This window comes from Humulus lupulus, chromosome 4, assembly GCF_963169125.1.
Source record: "Humulus lupulus chromosome 4, drHumLupu1.1, whole genome shotgun sequence".
NCBI classification, from domain to species: domain Eukaryota; kingdom Viridiplantae; phylum Streptophyta; class Magnoliopsida; order Rosales; family Cannabaceae; genus Humulus; species Humulus lupulus.
The window spans coordinates 200,120,433-200,132,322 of record NC_084796.1 but is presented as its reverse complement, the minus strand read 5'-3'; the positions used below and the strand labels follow the sequence as shown (position 1 = coordinate 200,132,322).

General features: G+C 33.6%; 1 long non-coding RNA gene and 1 other non-coding gene across 3 annotated transcripts; one reads left to right on the top strand and one right to left on the bottom strand.

Annotated features, from left to right (window-relative positions):
* The first annotated feature begins 319 nt into the window (after nt 1-319).
* On the top strand, nt 320-426 carry LOC133833429 (small nucleolar RNA R71). The gene has a single exon (XR_009892809.1). It is a non-coding gene; the product is annotated as a small nucleolar RNA R71 (small nucleolar RNA).
* Nucleotides 427-5,664: 5,238 nt separating this feature from the next.
* Nucleotides 5,665-7,535, bottom strand: LOC133829363 (uncharacterized). Of its 2 annotated transcripts, none has more exons than XR_009891713.1 (3): nt 7,463-7,535; nt 6,066-6,180; nt 5,665-5,792 (listed from the first exon to the last, which is right to left on the bottom strand). It is a non-coding gene; the product is annotated as an uncharacterized LOC133829363 (long non-coding RNA). The 2 variants fall into 2 exon arrangements; XR_009891714.1 differs by lacking the exon at nt 7,463-7,535 and adding an exon at nt 6,757-6,823.
* Between the last annotated feature and the right edge of the window lie 4,355 nt (nt 7,536-11,890).

Below are 11,890 nucleotides of genomic sequence, written 5' to 3'. Positions count from 1 at the left end.
AAATAATAATTCCTTAATAATCATGCATATGACAAGTGTCATATTCTTATTGGCTCTATCTAAACCTTAGGTTATAATAATTATCATATTAATAACCAGCAATATTAATCAAACCTTATGTTATAATTAATATTCTTAAACTATAGGTTAAACTTATAAAATCCATAACTATTGCTAGGAGTTTCCAACTAAGTCCCAGCTTGAACCAAAATCCATAGTAATAAACATACTATAACTACTACTAGCTATTACTATTACTACTACTATCTAACTAGCTAAGTAAAGTTCTTGGACTCTACATACTAACAACCACTTCTCTATTCCATGATGTGGGCATTTTCTTTATAATTCCTTAAATCGTTCCAATGCATCATACAAAGACTCCCCATCCAGTTGATGGAAATTGTTAATCTCTCATCTTATTCTGGCTGACTTAGCAGGAGGAAAGTATCTGCCAAGAAACTTCTGAGCCAAATCTTCCCAAGTAAGTATAGAGTTGGCTTGTAATGAATTCAACCAAATCTTAGCTCTATCCCTTAATGAAAATGGAAAGAGTCTCAATCTTACAACATCATTACTAACCCCATTCATCTTAAATGTAGCACATAACTCCAAAAAGTTTGTGATATGTAGATTTGGATCCTCATTTGGTAACCCTCCAAATTGAACATAGTTTTGTACCATCTGAATAATTGAGGGCTTTATTTAAAAATTATTCGCCTCTATAGTAGGAGGTCGAATACTTGAATGTATCCCTGTAACAGTAGGGAGTACATAATTTCTTAGTGGTGGATCTACCTCAGCTACATTACCCATATTTGCATTGTTGTTCACACCATTATTCACGTTTTCAGCCATGGCGAATTCCAACCTTTTCTTTATTTTTCAGTTCTGACTACATGTTTTTTCAATTTCCAGATCTACTGGTATAATCTCCTTTTGTCTATTTCCTCGCATATACCAACAATTCCTTAAACACAATATAACCTTTATCCGAATAAATGTTAAACAGAAATAAAATAAAATAAAACAATACAACCAAATTATAACAAATAACAATTAATTGTGATATTGGAAAATTAAGTCCCCGTCAACGGCGCTAAAAACTTGATCATGAAAATATATATATACACAAGTGCATGCAATCGATTCAAGTAATATATGATAAGTAAAGTATCGTTCCCTTGAAGAATATCTTCCAAGTACCACTAATTGTTCTTTAAATTTCTATTTGGCAACTAAGAATTTGACTTTTAAATTAAATTTTTAATATGAAAATACTTTAAATAAGAAAACAACTAAATACAAGATTTAAATCACTATGGCAAAGACCTAGGGTGTTAATTTCATCAACTTTTCATTGTACTAATTATATTAATCAATTCTAGATTTCTTTCTTTCTATTCTAATAGCCGGTTAACATAAATCGATTCCTATTCTTTTTCAAGATATAAGATCTCAGCCTATATGCAGGTTTTCTACATATCTGTGATAAACTTAAACATATAGAAGGCATTATGTATAGAAACCTTAACTACTACACAAGTCATAGAGGTACTTTCGTCCAATATGCAACCTATGTCTATATAATTATAGCATATTCAATTCTCATCTTCCGAATTTTGAATCAAAATCATTACATCAAGCAAATAGTGATCAAGTATTTACAAGCATTAAACACACATTATATAGATTAGAATAGAGACGAAAAATCAAAAGAATATCATAATTCAATTAGATAGAAATCCAAGTGACTACATTAAGCCTAGATAAAAATTGTTTAGTTCATATCAAACATGACTAAATCGACAAAATAATTATTCATAAACATAAAATTCATAAACCTGAAGAAGAAATAAAAATATGAAACCTCATAATATTTTACCTAAGAATTACAATGAGTCTCTAAAAAATGTAATTAAAAACTAACCTCCTCACTTAATTAAACCATAAACACAAATTTATAGTAAAAGATATACAAGTTTCTGAATTTTTCCTTGTGCGGGCCGCAACTTGGCATTTTCTAGGTCGCAGCCTGTGTCTATTTTGGGGGCTTTTCTTTTCGTATAAAGGCTTCAGGCACCGCGACTCAGCTTAGGCAAGTCGCGGCCCGTGTCTACTTTTTCTCCTGAGATTAGCCTCTGATTCCTCTTGAGTCGCGACTTGTAAGCCCAAGTCGCGACACTAATTCTTTCCAGCAACATATACGTCTCTGACTTCCCCTCAAGTCGCGACTCTAAAGTCCAAGTCACCACTTTAATTCAATTTTTCTCAGATTTGATCCTTCAGCTCTTCTCTTCCTCACAAACCGTATTCTAATCAACCTTGGTATCCTTTTTAGTCCAATAAGTGCCAAATGCTTCTTTTTTCCACCATTTAACTTCTATTTGCATTTTTCTCGTGATTCTTCACACGAACCTACAACAAAGACAAAAAAAAGCATAATCTTGCACAAAACATACATAAACACTCAAGATTACCACAAAAACACTTTCTAAATTTACCCTAAAATGAAGTTATCAAGGCACACTGTTGAGTTAAGTCATTGATTGAAAATAATGGGTTACACTCCAAAGGTGTATCTAGGCTTTCGAACACGACTAGTGCATCTTGACCAAACTAGCGGTAGTTCATAAGTCAAAAGAGAAAAAAGCATTTTTAAGTTTCCACTTATGAAATTGAGATTTGTCTCAAAATTAATTTGGAGTTAGTGTGACCTACCCTAAGGCGGTCCATTAACTTTTCAAATTAATGTATCATGGATTAGTATATATTTTTTATGTGTTTTTATATGTTGCATTCATGCGTCATATTTATTTTTCCAAAATAATATGATATTTATTATATGCACTACTACAAAAAATGATTTTTAGGACTAGCATTGCAAGTCCTAAAAAAGGTTTTAGGACTCGCAGGGCGCGAGTCCTCTATTTGAGAACCTTAAAAACTAAGGTTTTTTAGGACTCGCATTGCGAGTCCTAAAAAATCTGGTTGAGTGCATTTAATTAAGTTTTTAGGACTCGCATTGTGAGTCCTAAAAAAATATTTTTAGGACTCGCATCGCAAGTCCTAAAAAATCTGGTGCGAGTCCTAAAACCTCTAATTAAGTGCCTTTAATTAAGTTTTTAGGACTCGCATTGCGAATCCTAAAAGAATGTTTTTAGGATTCGCAACGTGAGTCCTAAAAAATTTGGTTGAGTGCTTTAAGTAATTTTTTAGGACTGGCTTTGTATGCCCTTAAAAGTAATTTTTTTTTAAAAAAATGCAGCTACAATTTTCATTTTGATTTAGAAAAAATATATCTCTTTGAGTGTCCAAAATGTATTATATATGTTAGATTTCTAAAATTTCAAAAGAAAATACAACAAAATAATTTTTTATTAATTACTCAAAAATATCATTTCAGTATTTAGTCTACTCGGCTTACAAAATCATTTTACATGATAGTTTATACTACAATCAAATTTTATCATCACCAAATATTAAACAAGAAATATATACAATGTTAGTGAAATATATTTTTTATTCTAAAAATTTCAACTGTCAATGTTGTCTAGTATTGCGCCAAAGAAATGCATCTCAATAGACCTGCACATTATAAAAAAGTTCTTTAATTATAAATATATTATAATTCAAACTTATAAATAAGTAGACACACACAACAATTATAAATATATATATATAATAAATGCGAGAATTAAACTGTCATTATCATTATAGGTGTTCATATAGTCAAGGAGCAAAACAATATCTTGTTAGATAGTACTATTTCATAAAATGTTATTCATCCAGTACATAAATGGCAGAACAAACACCATTGAAGGATCTTTCTAAGATTAATTTTCAGAATGTTATATTATATGTATGATTCTAAAATCTCACAGACGGGGTTTATTCAGCAACCTGTTTTACTCATTTGGGAGAGAAAAGATGAGGATTTGATTCAAATTCTAGAAAGACCTATCCTGCACTTATAATCTCGAAAGCACAAATCTGTGATAACATTAGATCACATAGTTACTCTAAATCGGCTTTTTTGAGGCTCGGATTAAGAAAATTTTGTGATTAGTAGCAAAATTTAAATTCCACTTAATTATTAATTAGGCGGTCAAATGTTAAATATCTGGATCACAAATTTATCATTGTGGCAGCCATATTTTTCATATTTCCACACAAAACTAAGTACAAAAAAATCTATAGAAAATCGGACAGCACATCCCCTAATTTACTAGCCTAACCATATGTCACAATCAACACCAACGTATCAAACAAATCAAACAACACACAGGTTTTCATCCATATAACACCGTAGCACATAAAATTCTCAGAACCTACTTCACTAAGATTTGCAAGTTTTCAACCTTCCGTTATCACCGCAGAACACAGAATTCCCAGAACCTACTTCACTACGGATGAATATCTAAGATATTTAAACTCCACTAAGTACAAAAATATTTGACAGATAGCCATAAATAAGAAGTCTTAACTAAACAAGGAAACTATTTTTTTATAATTCAAACTCAGATAAGCTCTAATAAAAATCTTTAAAATATATGAAAGTAAAACTGCAATCAATTTCTAATTACATGAAACATGTTTGGTATTAATTACCTGTTCTACACCTTGAACTGAGGACCTTTCCTTTCTGGAAGCATCACCATGTTCAGCTTTAGCAGCTAAACTGTCATGGACGTCCATAGCATCCTAATGACAGTGGCAAACGTGAGAAGTAAAGGCAGTGAGAATATTTACAAAAGCAATTCATAGTGCTTATAATAACAGACCAATTTCAAGCAAAAAAATATTCTAAATGTTATTGCTGCAGTGCAGGAATAAAATCCACAATAGCAAGAACTACTAAAAAAGACTCCAGCAATCAAAACCATCACACAAGAAAAAGAAACTGACAATTTATTCTTCCTTATGATACTACAATAAGTAGATGTAGCTGTTTCGCATATGTATATGTAGAAAGAAAAAATTCTAACACTGTACAACTTCTAGTTCTCGTGCTGCTCAAAATAATGAGTTAATGAAAGCAATAAAATATAAATTAGTAAAATATAACCATGGCATGGTCCAAGATATTCCTATATTAATTATTTATAATTACACTTATTAATTTAGAGATGAGTAGTCTGTAGACCACAACAATAATTAAGGTAAATCAAATCATAAAGATTAGTTAAATATTAATTGAGTTTTGAGTATAGCTAAGCTAAGGAGGCCTGAGTCCACTTAAGAAGCTATATGTGATTGTTTTACAGTAATACTACTAGTTGTACATTTCAAGAAAAATTACATAATCCTCAGCTCTACAAATTCATGTTATACAGTTACAAAGGAAGCCAAGATATAAATAACAACTAACATTTTGTGCACAAAAGTTTCAAATTTTGACTAATATACAGTTTAAAGAGATCACTAATATGGCATGAAAAAGATCACTCATAAAGCCTTCATAGGACATTCCATCCTTGCCGACATAACTCACTTAAAAATAATAAAATTGTTAATAGAGATTGAGTGTACCAAACTTCAATGGCGTGAAGTTTGCATTCTTAGGCTTCACTTTATTTTACCAATCCTTATTTATATTCTACATTTAGGATTGACTAATTTCTAAAATTACATTCACATGAAGACAGATATTTCAGTACCAGATGTGTAGTAGAGTTGTGCTTAATTATACCTGTTCCATTTCCATACGAAAGATCTAATACTTTGAGCTTTGCTCTCAGAATTTGCATGATCACCGCGAGTAATCCAAAATGCCCTTTCAGGTCTTCAATCTCAAAGTTTGCATTAAAATCAAATGAAGTTTGAAACTAATAAAAATTAATTTGAAATCTAAGCTCAATTAATTAAACCAGATTTTGTAATCTTACAACTCAGAAATTACTTTGGACACTTTAATTAATCTTTCATAAGCATTATTATTACAAGGGAGCGCCAAAAATTTTGAAGAAAACTTTGATTTCATGAATATTAAATCACCTGACAACTTGAGCCTAAATGATGATTCAAAATTAATCAAATTCTTAAGTAATTCTTGTTATTATTACCTTCATGAATTTGGGAGCTCCAAAGTATTCTTCTTGTTGAAGACGTCAATATATATACTCATTAAATAAGTTTTTAGAATAATGAAGTCAATATATATACCCATCTCCATCAAACCTGCACACAGAGCAAAGGAAACAAAATCAGTGTCCAAATCTGACACCTAATATACAAGTTAGTTTCAAATGATCAAGATGACAACACTCAATTCAAAAAGACTTTATTTTTATATAAAATACAAGGTTGTTTATTCAGTTATTAGTCCTAGGTTTACTAATTTTAGTAAGTTTGGTTAAGTCCTATGTATAATAACCAGATCAGTTTCTTATCTGTAGACTAGCATTTTACATTATTCAAAGTAAGAAAATCATTGAGAGAGTTTTGAAAGCTCAAGACTTGTTGTTACTCTTTTCTCTTTTTTATTGCTTTCACTTAAGTTAAATCTTTTGTTTCCAACTATCAGATAACCACCTAATTATAGTTTTACATCTGAACTAGTTTATTTATTTATTTATTCTGAAAAATTATTACGCTATGATTTTTTCAATAAGGAGGTTAAATGACAAAAAGAGAAATGTGACCCTTCGAAACAAAATAAACTAAGCTCAAAATCTATCAAAAAAATGGTTTTCACTACCTATAATTTGATTAATACAACTTATAAAATGATCAAAAGAAAAGATGTGTAGATACCAGTGATATCCAGCTAGTGGAGCAAACTTGAGACCAACTTGAAGAAACTCTCCATTTAAGCACTCTTGCATATGTATAGTATAGCATATATATATATATATACAGTATATACACACAAGTAGCTACCATGTTTTATACTAAGAAAAAGCTCAATATAATAAAGAGAGGCCACGAAAAAGTTATATAATTATAAATATATATTATATTTAATCATCTAACAATAATAATAACAAAAGGCAGTAGTAATTTGAGCACACAAAATCTAGAATCACTCATAGTTTCATTAAATCATATTATGTAGTTTCTTTGCATCAATTTATCAAACACTTGAAGAGCATCAACCATTAGTTTAAGAGATCCATATGCCCTGGTTTCCTTACACTACTTTCCAGCTCAAGACAAAAAACATCCAAAAGATAATATCAGAAACTAACCAGAAAATATCCTAGAGTTACAAGAAAATTTTAAGATAAACAAGCAAAAATTTAAATCCCAAATCACACAGCCACCAAGCCAACGAATCCCAAATCTCAAAATACACCAAGCCAAATAATTGGAATACATCAAAGCCTCCAAACAACTTCATATGAAACCTTACAAAACAGAATATATAGGCATTATAAATCTATTCATATATATAATATTTATACATATATTTCTCAAATCTATATACATATGGAAAAAAAAATTGTTAAAGAAAGCATACTTAGAGCAGAGACCACCGTCGCGACCCCTGCGAGGCCACCGCCCCACCAGCTGCGACAGATTGAGGGGCATACCTCAGATTGTTCAATGCCCCCACCGTCGCAACCCCTGGGAGGCCACCGCTCCACCAGCTGGAGGCTTCTGCTCGCGGCGGAGAATGGCAACGAAGGGCTCGCAAGGCTGGAGTTTCAGCAGCATCTGGTACTCCTGATCGGGTGTCTACATGCCGGCGACCATCGGAGGGCAGCCGTTCGGCCCTAGCAAAGCAGAGAGCATGTGAAAGAGAGAGATGGAGAAAGGCAAGTATGGATCGGGTAGGGTGGGAGAGAGAAAGGGATTTTTGGCACTTATATTTTATTTATTTATTTTATAAATAAAAATAAGAGTATATTATTCAGATAAAAAAATGTGATATTCCTAATATTATAAAAAAAAATTTAAAAATCAAAACTATACAAATTCTCTTAAAACTTATAATAATTGTTACATAAAATAATTTTATGTTTTTTTACTTAACAATTTTAAGGACTTGCTTTGAGAGTCCTTAATACTCTTTTAGGACTCACAAAGCGAGCCTTTAAAAGTCACCATTCTTAATTTTTCGACCCAGGTGTTTTTAGGACTCACAAAGTGAGTCCTTAAAAAGTACTAAGGACTCCCAAAGCAAGTCCTTAAAATTGTTAAGTAAAACACTCATTTTTTAGCCCAGATTTTTTTAGGACTCGCATATTTTTTTAGGACACTCATTGCGAGTCCTAAATTGTGTTTTTTCAAGACTCTCATTGAGAGCCCTAAAAACTCCATAAATATTTTTAAGGACTTGCATTTATGTGTGTGTCCTAAAAAAGTGTCTCGTAAAGGGTATTTTGTAGTAGTGATGTTTTAATTCATTATATTATATTTATTTATTTCTAACAACAATGGTTAATTCTCTTAATCCTGATCATGAACTTGAAAATTTGGGAAATCAAACTTACCTCATTGACAAACTCTTGGAAAAGATTCCATTTAATCTTAATCGCATGAGAAGATGGTACGATGGGATTCACATTGTCTTCGGAATTCAAAACATGTATGGAGCGATTTATGATCTACCACCAGAGGAACCAATTTTTTCATCTAGCTTTGATGAACATGAAAAATATGGTGAATGAATGAGATCGAATCACCTGGCACGTCAATGCATGTTATTGACCATGCATTGCAAAATTAAAGAAAGATATATGGTTATTCAAACTGCATACGAGATGTGGACCATGATAAAGGATGATGCTATAGCACATGCTCAATTTTTGAAATACGGGGTAAATTTGATTTACTAAAAAGCTCTTCTTTAATATTTTTTAATTTTTGATTCAAAATTATGTCACTAATAATATTTTTCATATGTTCTTGTTTTCAGGGATGCAGAAATCTTTTGAGAAAAAGAGTAGTTGCATTGAAACCAAAGCGAAGAGAAAATGGTGAAGACAATTGAACAAAGAAAAGATTAGTTTATAAATTTATTTTGTTTAGTTTAAAACAATTTAAATTTTTGTCATTTTGAAATAGTTAATTTTCATTACGAAAGAAATTAATAAGTTCTTTTTCGTTAAAAAGTAGTTCTAGAATTATTTCTAGGAACTATGTTTTTAGATTCCTTTATTTGTTGAATGAACAAGTTTAGTTTTTATTTTGAATAGTAAATGTAGTTGTTATTTTCTAAATATACTTGTTCCACCTATTTCATCAATGAGTATAAATGATTGTTGTACCCTAATTTTAGCTCGAGTCATTCACTCAGTTCGGGCACGTCCTGGGTTTAACCCGAGCTACAGACACGAAGGTTGTGAAGTGTTAGCTCATAATATTCAAACGGAATTCAAAATACGAGCTTGGAGGAGATGTTCGGCTCATACTAATTCGAATGTATTGCATACTCAAGGATCTCTAAAGACTTGGAATCCCATCATACAGTTATTTATGATCAGGCTAACATATTTAATGTCCCAAATATTAGGAGAACATTTACTGTATGATCAAATCATATCCCATTATAAATGGGAAATATACATATTAATTGTAATAAATATGTATATGCATGATTGACTCACGCGGTTACCCAAACCTCCATGGAATTTCTCTATAAATACTAAGAATATTGGAAAGGAAAAGAGGCCATTATTCTGTAATACTGAAACTCTGCCGAAATAGAGAGTGAAACAACAATAATATAGACTCGTGGACTAGGTGGATTTTAACCACTGAACCACGTAAAAGATTTGTGTTCTCGTGAATTCATTTCATTTTTCATTACGGTTTATTTCTAAGCACTAATCGACCTTACTATATTCTTAATACACTGTTGGAGAAAAACCACATCAACAGTTTGGTGCTTTCATTGAGAGGGAAATTAGTGCTTCATCAAAATCCCAGTCGAATCTCATCATGGTGCTCACTCGCTCAATGCACGACAATGAGATAGAACAGCCTGGTGGGCAGGAGGCCCGTCATACTGCTGTTTTGAATGAGCATGGCCCTGAATTACAGTAACGTCTGGGAAAACAACCAGTTGGTCATGGCGACACTGGGAGTTCGACATCATTGCCACCGAATCCAAACCTAGACTACTTAGCTTTCGTTGAGATGGACAATATGCAGTTAAGAATCCATCTTGCTAAGGAAAATAGGAAAATTGAGGATGTTTTGGCCCGGTTACCTCCTTTCGCAACCGACATTAATGTCAGAAAGAGGCAAAGCGGGTCTCACAAGTCCCACAGGAATAACCGATCCAAACCAAGTCGATCAGTCAGAACTGCCACCCCAAGTTCTGTGCCTACAGGGAGAGACCGCCAGAATGCTCATCCTAGTGGCCCTCATAGGGGTCATCAGCATATCTATAACGCCCTAATTCCTTAGAGTCATTACTAAGTGAGTTTAAAAACGTGCTTTCAACTCGCTAATCGAGGTTTTAGGTCAAATAGTGTAATTAAGCCATAAACAGAGGAAAAACTTTAGAAATAACAATTTCCATAGAAAATCATAAAAAAATTTACACTTGGGATCCCAAAATACAATTTAGAAACATTTACAATACATAAACTGAACCAAGTTGACTAAACGACAAAATTTAGGTTTATTTACAAACATCTCCCAAAATCCACTGGCTGTGGCAGCCAGGCTGGCCCAACATGTACACGCCGCCTCACGCCTACTACACTCATGGTTGGTTGGCTTTCTCCTTACCCTTACCTGCACCACAGAGCATCTGTGAGCCGAAGCTCAGCAAGAAAACCCACAAAAAGATAACATATGCAACACATATAACAAGCATATAAACAAGCCACCAATGGGCTAAACACATACGGCCTAGCCATCCCAGGCGTTTACCAAGCCCTGGGTTCGCGGACCACGCCGTGAGGATATCCCAGGTATCCTTTTAGGGACTCGCCCTGTCAACTCGCACTCCACGTCCTCAATGTTGCTCTTGGCCCCTTGCCGTTCTCGGCCTTACACTCAATGTGCTCAACGCTGTTCCCGGCCCTTTGCCGTTCCCGGCCCCAGCCGTTCTTGGCCTACACCGTTCCTGGCTCTCGCTGATCATTCACATAATAGTATACATAGCATAACAAGCAAGTACAGAATTCAAACAAATTCAGTTAAAGGGCTACGCCCCGCAGTTCAAACACAATGGGCTCAGCCCTGCATACCAATTCTATTCAAACAAGGGGCTCAGCCCTGCATACAAGATCTATGGGAACAAGGGTTTTCTTACCTGAGTCCCAAGCTCTCCAAGCACCGATGTCTCGAGCACAGTCCTCTAACTTGAGCCTCGCCGAATCCCTAGTCATAACACATTTACAACATCCATCCATCAAGTTCTAATCCAGTAAATAACTTCAAGCCATAACCCTAACCTCCTGGACCTTGAATTCTATCAATCCGGGTAATAAAATCCATCCTGAGCCTTAACCATTGAATTCCCAAGCCTAAACTCCCTTAAAAACACAAATTGGCACTAAGAGTCGCGGCACCACCCCCAAGCGCCGCGGCTAGCCTCAAAACAAAGGCTAGCTTCCCACTGTCACCCACACGGGCCGCGGCGTGCGCACCAAGCGTCGCGGCGCGCATTAACTCTGTAATGACCCACTACTCTAGACTCTTGGACCATTAACGAAACTATACATACAACTTCTTACTAAAACTTACATTTGCGAAAATACCATAATTTTATTAGAGACCTTATAGAAAATGAGAGTTACTTACAAAATAAATACCAAGAAGGATATGGGATCCCATTGTCTTAAAAACAAAACATAATTTAAAATAAAAAGTCATTACATAAATAGTGCGGAAAATACATGTAAAAAGACATAAAACAAAACTACATCCTCGAATCAAATAACGCTCGGCTCCTTGACTCCATTCACCATCGATACACAATCTCCAA